This window comes from Pinus tabuliformis, chromosome X (genome assembly GCF_031772625.1).
Source record: "Pinus tabuliformis cultivar Carrire ecotype Pingquan chromosome X, CPIR1, whole genome shotgun sequence".
Lineage (NCBI taxonomy): Eukaryota > Viridiplantae > Streptophyta > Pinopsida > Pinales > Pinaceae > Pinus > Pinus tabuliformis.
Window position 1 is genome coordinate 1100592885 of NC_142308.1, and position 6351 is coordinate 1100599235.

The 6351-nt window shown below is 39.0% G+C and overlaps 1 pseudogene; it reads right to left on the minus strand.

The window, feature by feature from the left end:
- Positions 1-251: 251 nt before the first annotated feature.
- LOC149143665 (UDP-glucuronic acid decarboxylase 2 pseudogene) lies at positions 252-2348 on the minus strand (annotated as a pseudogene).
- Positions 2349-6351: the final 4003 nt, after the last annotated feature.

Consider the following 6351-nt stretch of genomic DNA (forward strand, 5'->3'; position numbering starts at 1 on the left):
GCGTAACCTGTGATAGATCTTCGATCATCCTAGTTACCTACCCAATCGGAATCTGAAAAAACTGCTAGAATAACATCAGAAGTGTCGGTGTACAAAATGCCATAATTACTAGTACCACTAAGATACCTCAACACACTTTTTGCTGCGACCTAGTGACTTTCGAGTTGTTTTGACATGAACTGGCTCAACACACTAACAGAGTATGCCAAATCTGGTCTAGTTGTAGTCAGATATATCAAACTACTAACTAGCTATCTGTACATGGTAGCATCCACCTCTTTAGTACCGTCGTCACTGCCCAACTTTAAGTTCTGTTGTAATGGTGTTGCTGCTGATTTGCACTGCTCTATTCTGAGCCTTTCCAGCAAGCTTCTGGCATACTTCCCTTGAGTAAGAAAGGTTTGTCCAGAGTCTTTCCATCTCATACACTTGTGACAGTTGATTTTTTTGATCAGATTATTAACATTCCCTGTTATGATCATATCATCTACATACAAAGAAATCAAAATAATTTGCCTCTGTTTATTAAACTTGGTATACAGATTTGGATCATTCAAGCTCCTATGAAAGCCATGTTGTACAAAAAATGAGTCAATTTTCTCATACCACGACCTAGGTGCCTGTTTTAAACCATAAAATACCTTTTTCAATTTACACACAAGATGTTCCTACCCCTTTTTCATAAAACCTTCAGGTTGTACTAAATAAATTTCTTCCTTCAAGTCACCATTCAAAAATGCAGACTTAACATCTAGTTGGTGTAGCTGCCATTTGTGTTTTGTTGCTAAGGAAATTAACATTCTAATGGTGTTTAATTTGGCTACAGGAGCAAAGGTGTCATTGAAATCTATTCCCTCTTGCTGTGAGTAACCCTTTGCTACCAGTCTAGCTTTAAGTTTCTCTATATTCCCATCTGCATTTATTTTTGGTTTATACAACCATTTGCATCCTATGGGGGTTTTACCTTCAGGGAATTCAACCAAATCCCAAGTATGGTTTCTGTTTATTGATTCTATTTCTTCATACATTGCAGCCCTCCATGCATCAGATTTACTTGCTTCCTCATAATTTGGAGGTTCTACAATGTTTAAAATCTTTGACATTAATGCATAGTCTTTCAATTTAGAAGGTAATCAAGTATTCCTACTTGATCTCCTTGGTAGGGGACTTACCGCAAATCTGTCTATTTCAGCCATTTCTGGGCTTGCATTATTGATTACATTTCCTGTTACTTCTTCTTCTTGTTTCTGCTCCTTCTCTTCATCTTCCTCACTATTTTCTTCCATTAGCAATGGAATGTCCCAATCACTGTTAGAGTCATCCTTTCCTTCTTCAACCTGTTCTAGTTCTAACATTGTAAATTCCCCAGGATTCCCAAAATTGAAAGGACCAACATGTTCGCCCTCCATAAGTCGCATAAGGCCTTCAACTAGATCAGAAACGAACTGGAAGCTCCGTGTCTGTTCCCCATTTCCATAGACTGTCAAAGGCTCCTTGCGCAAAGCCTGAGCAACAAAATTACTTACAACCCGACCATCATCACGGCACATTCGCAGACCGTATGTATTGAAAATTCGAGCAATCCGAACCTCAACATTTTCTCCCATAGTCAGAGTTTCAGCTGTTCTCTTACCCTCATCATAGCAACTGCAGACTCCGATGGGATTAACATTGCCCCAGTAAGCTTCAGTTTGAGGATGTTCAAGAGGATCTCCATAAACCTCACTAGTACTTGTAAGCAAAAAACGTGCCCCAACACACTTGGCAAGTCTGGATATGTTCAAGATTCCCACATCATTAGTTTTGATAGTCTTCACAGGATTGTGTTTGTAATGCACAGGGGAAGCGGGGCAAGCCAAATGGTAGATCTGATCAACCTCCAACAATAAGGGTTCCACAACATCATGCCTTATCCATTCAAACCTCGGATTGCCAAAATGATGCAAAACATTCTCCTTCCTTCCTGTGAAGAATTTGTCGACAACAATAACACTGTCACCTCTTGCCATGAGCCTGTCAGCTCCACCAGTCACGACAACTCGTAGGGATTTTCTCTTCAAACCTAGGGGTACTTTAGCCCCCGAATTCACCATCGAACCCGAATGATACTGAGCAAACCGGGAAACAGGTGTCTCATAAACAACCCGATGAGGTTTGTCGAGCACAAACCTTCCATTTTCATTAACATTAGAAGCCAAAAAACCAGGCTGAAGGATAAAGAAAGTCGATGCGATGGCAATTCCTATCAAAATAAACAGCAGTCGCTGCTCCCTGAGCAAATAATCTACTGGCCTGATAATAGACCACGTCTTTTCTAGCTTAATAGAGTACTCATCACTGTTATTCATATTAGACTGATAAAATTTCTGATCCTCTGATGAATAAGTCTTCAATGAGCCACCACTGGGCAAGTCCAATCTGCTGCCACTAAACAGATCAGGAACTCCAATGCGTCACCACCGGGAAAATCCGATCTGCTACCACCGAACAGATCAGGAACTCCAATGCGCTACCACTGGGCAAATCCGATCTGCTACCACCGAACAGATCAGGAACTCCAATGTGCCACCACCGAGCAAATCCGATCTACTACCACCGAGTAGATCAGGAACTCCAATGCGCCACCACCGGGCAAATCCGATTTGCTGCCACCGAGTAGATCAGGAACTCCAATGCGCCACCACCGGGCAACTCCGATCTGCTGCCACCGAACAGATCTGAAATTTCAAAGTGCCACCACCGGGCAAGGCCGATCTGCAAAAAATTGTAGATTTTCCAAAGAGAAAGAGGCTGGCGCTTCTCGACAGCGAAATACCTGCGCCGAAAACAAAATCGATGCGTCTTACGAATTTGGCGCGACTAAGGCTTGATTTTTCGTGCCAATAGCACTTTTTGGCGCATTGGCGCTACTATCTCTCTCAAAACCGCGCCAAATGGCGCGACTATTCCTTAATAAACAGCACCAACCCTTCCTTCTGCTCAAAAATGGCGCCACTGTTCGCGATGAAACCGCGCCAACACTTTCTTCCGCTTAGAGATGATCAATGATCTGAGACCTGTCTTCAGGTGTTACTACAGTCCACCTGATTCTACGAATGCTTCTGTACACTCCACCGCCACTACAGTTCTGTAATCAATGATGCATCCTAAAAAAAAATTAAGGCTATCCCTACTCTGTGCTCTGATACCAAGATAAAAATCATATTTGAATTGAAAAAGAATGAGTTGCACTTGGAGACTGCACTCAAACACAGAGAACTCTCTCCGTACACTCTACATTCATCAAATGAGCAATTACATCATTAAGTACATTACTATAGATCAGGAAGTTGCAACCAAACTCCTACACTCTACGAACAAATCCTAAACTAAGGAGATACGTTACAACTTGTGTAACCATTTCTCCATTAATACAAAATAATATTAATTATTTTCAACTCTAATAACTAACTATACAAAAAATAGATGAAAAATCATTTTTGGTCTTCTCCTGACTATCAAAAGACCTAAAAGCCCTGTAATCTATTTTTTAAATTAATTTTCAAAAGAAAAAAAATAGATTCTAATCCTCTTACGAACAAACAAGCAGTTCAAATTCAAATGCCTAGTCTAACTCATTAAAAATAACTTCAAAATATAAAAAAAATGGAGGACTCTTTAAACTATTTAACGATCAAAATAATAGAAATGGCCCTGACAAAAGTTTACATAATCAAATTAATTTATCTCATAATTTTTGATACAATATTTAAGTTTTTTTAATGCTTTCAACTCGTTTCCAAATTTTTATTATTAAAAATAGTTTTCTTAAAGGCTTACAGCTCTTTTCCAAATTTCTATTATAAAAATAAAAACGTCACAGTTTTTTTAATAGAGTCAAAACCCAACGCTTGTTTTCAAATTATCTAATACTCAGTGATATTTACTCAAGGAAAATGAAAAATTGCTTTCTAAATCAATAGAAAATTTTTCTTTATTATTGAATAGGATCGAAGCTTATAACATTGGCAAGAGAGTCTTCTCAATCTTTATATCCCGCAGATCCTGCTAAAAATGGGAGAAGTTCCAAAGTCTGAACCGCTAAGGGACATTACCGCTATGAACCTGTTTGGAGAGTGGAAGCAGCTTCGCCCTATGCTCTTGGATTAATTATTCATAAGACATTTTAATCATTTTTTTTTCAAACCATGATGACTAATTTCTAGATTCATATTGAATTTGAAATATTAGGTAGCAAATGGAAGGACTTAACTTGCTAATTAGGTAGATATTCCGGGGAATTAAAATTATAGAAAGTTTACCAGTTAAATTTGGGATTTTAATAAATTGTATTTGCAAAATTTTTTAAAATGTGTTTGTCAAAAATCTAAACTCAACAATTTTTCTTTAAAATGTGTTTGTCAAAAATCTAAACTCAAATTTGTGATTTCAACAAATTTTTACCACAAAAATCCAAGTTCAAATTTGTGATTCCAACAAATATATGTTGAACTTGGTAACTATGTAAAATTTCCCTGGAGCATTAAGATTATAGAAAGTTTACAATTCAAACGTGTGATTCCAATAAATAACATTTGAATTCTATGCAAATTTCCTTAAATATTTTGTCCACAAATAAAAACTTAAATTTGTGATTCTTACCAATCTCTGCCCCAACAAGCCAAGCTCAAACTTGTGATTAGAACAAATCTCTACTAAATTTATGCAAATCCCCAAAAATATACCCCGCAAAAATACAAAACATAAAACAAATAACAGATAGACTACAACAAATGTAGGTAGGTAGTGTGACTGTGATGGCCTTTAAGCTGGCGTTGCTGCTATCTCTGGGTATTCTGGCAAGTCTTCTGACAAGGGTACACTTGATATTTGGAGCACATGACTGGCAACATGATGGCTTTGATTTTCATTGTCAAAGTGACGATGATGAAGACCTAATACGAAGCTTTGCAAGAGTGAAAGTCATCAACCCAAATGACAGACCATTGAAATCACAAACTATTCTCTCATGTCAGTACTGCGTGTTTTTCTTTTTCAGAGGGGGACCTGTTGAAGTAGCTAGTTTCTGTCTGTTCACGCTGCAGGCAAAGGCCGGGACAAGAGCAGTAATCAGAGAATGCAGAGCGCACATGCATTGCCTGTGGCTGTCAACTGTGCCGACAATTTTCTTTGTCGCGGAGCACTTGGATTTATTCAGGTCCTCTCTCTCTTTCTCGTGTGCGTGGCGTTTTCTGCGTCTGTTTGCTTAAACAGGGAGTGTCAGGCGAGGGCACGGCACGAAGAGATGAAAAGGAAAGCGGGAAAAATATTTGACTCCATGTTCATATATCCGTGATGGATATCTTTCAAGTCACGGTGAACCGTGGCGAGTTGCAGGCGAGGGCTAGCAGCCTTTTGAGATTTTCTTTCAATATCATAGACTTCATCATCACACAAAGGAGAAAATTACATTATTCAAGGAGCTGAGATCGAGGCATTTTACTTTCGCATCACCTGTCCTACAGAATAGGAAAACAAGACAGCCAAATCGTTTCAATTTATTGCCAATAATAGTGATGAGGAACGAAACTCGCTTTTCCCTAAGAAAATTGAATTAAAATCCCATTTTCAACTTCCTATTATTATCTTTCGCTGTCCTGCAATCCGCAGAGGGGATGTACCTCGACAATTGCAGTGACACGTGGTAGGAGTTCTATGACCATTAATTTCGCTGGCATTATCCACATTTAAGAGCACGCCTATTATCAAATAGGTTTTAACCATCTCTTGAAAGTACTCTAAATGTAAACCACTATGTCTCAATGTGAGATGACTATGGGGAGTTGTAGGCTCAAACAAACAAACATGGATGGACTATGATTTCATGATAGGTAGGGCCTAACCTGTACTTAGTTAAATGAGAACTTGTAGCCCCTACCATTTTCCTTCCAGACCCCTTGCTCAAGTTTCTCTTTCCTTTCACCCCCATTCTAGGCGGTTTGGAACATTATGATACTCTCTATTGGTCAGAGACTAGCAAAACCTGGTAACGTTATCATAATCTGTATTGGTATTGGTCGGAGACTAGCCCAACCTGGTAGCGGGCGCAACAGGTTGGGGGTTGAAGGCTCAAGGTGACCGGTTACAGGCTTCTGGCTACTGTTTCCTGGTTACAGGCAGATTTCCTCTTTTGTGTGCGGCTTTATTACCACTCTGATCGGAATACCAACAACCTTGATTGCTACACCTAATACTGCTACCAATATCTAGGTTGTTCTCATCTTAATTGATCGATTCCAAAATCAGTTTATAAGTCCAGCACCTTATTTATAGCTTTCTCATAGGTTATAGGTTTATGCCTAGTACATTATA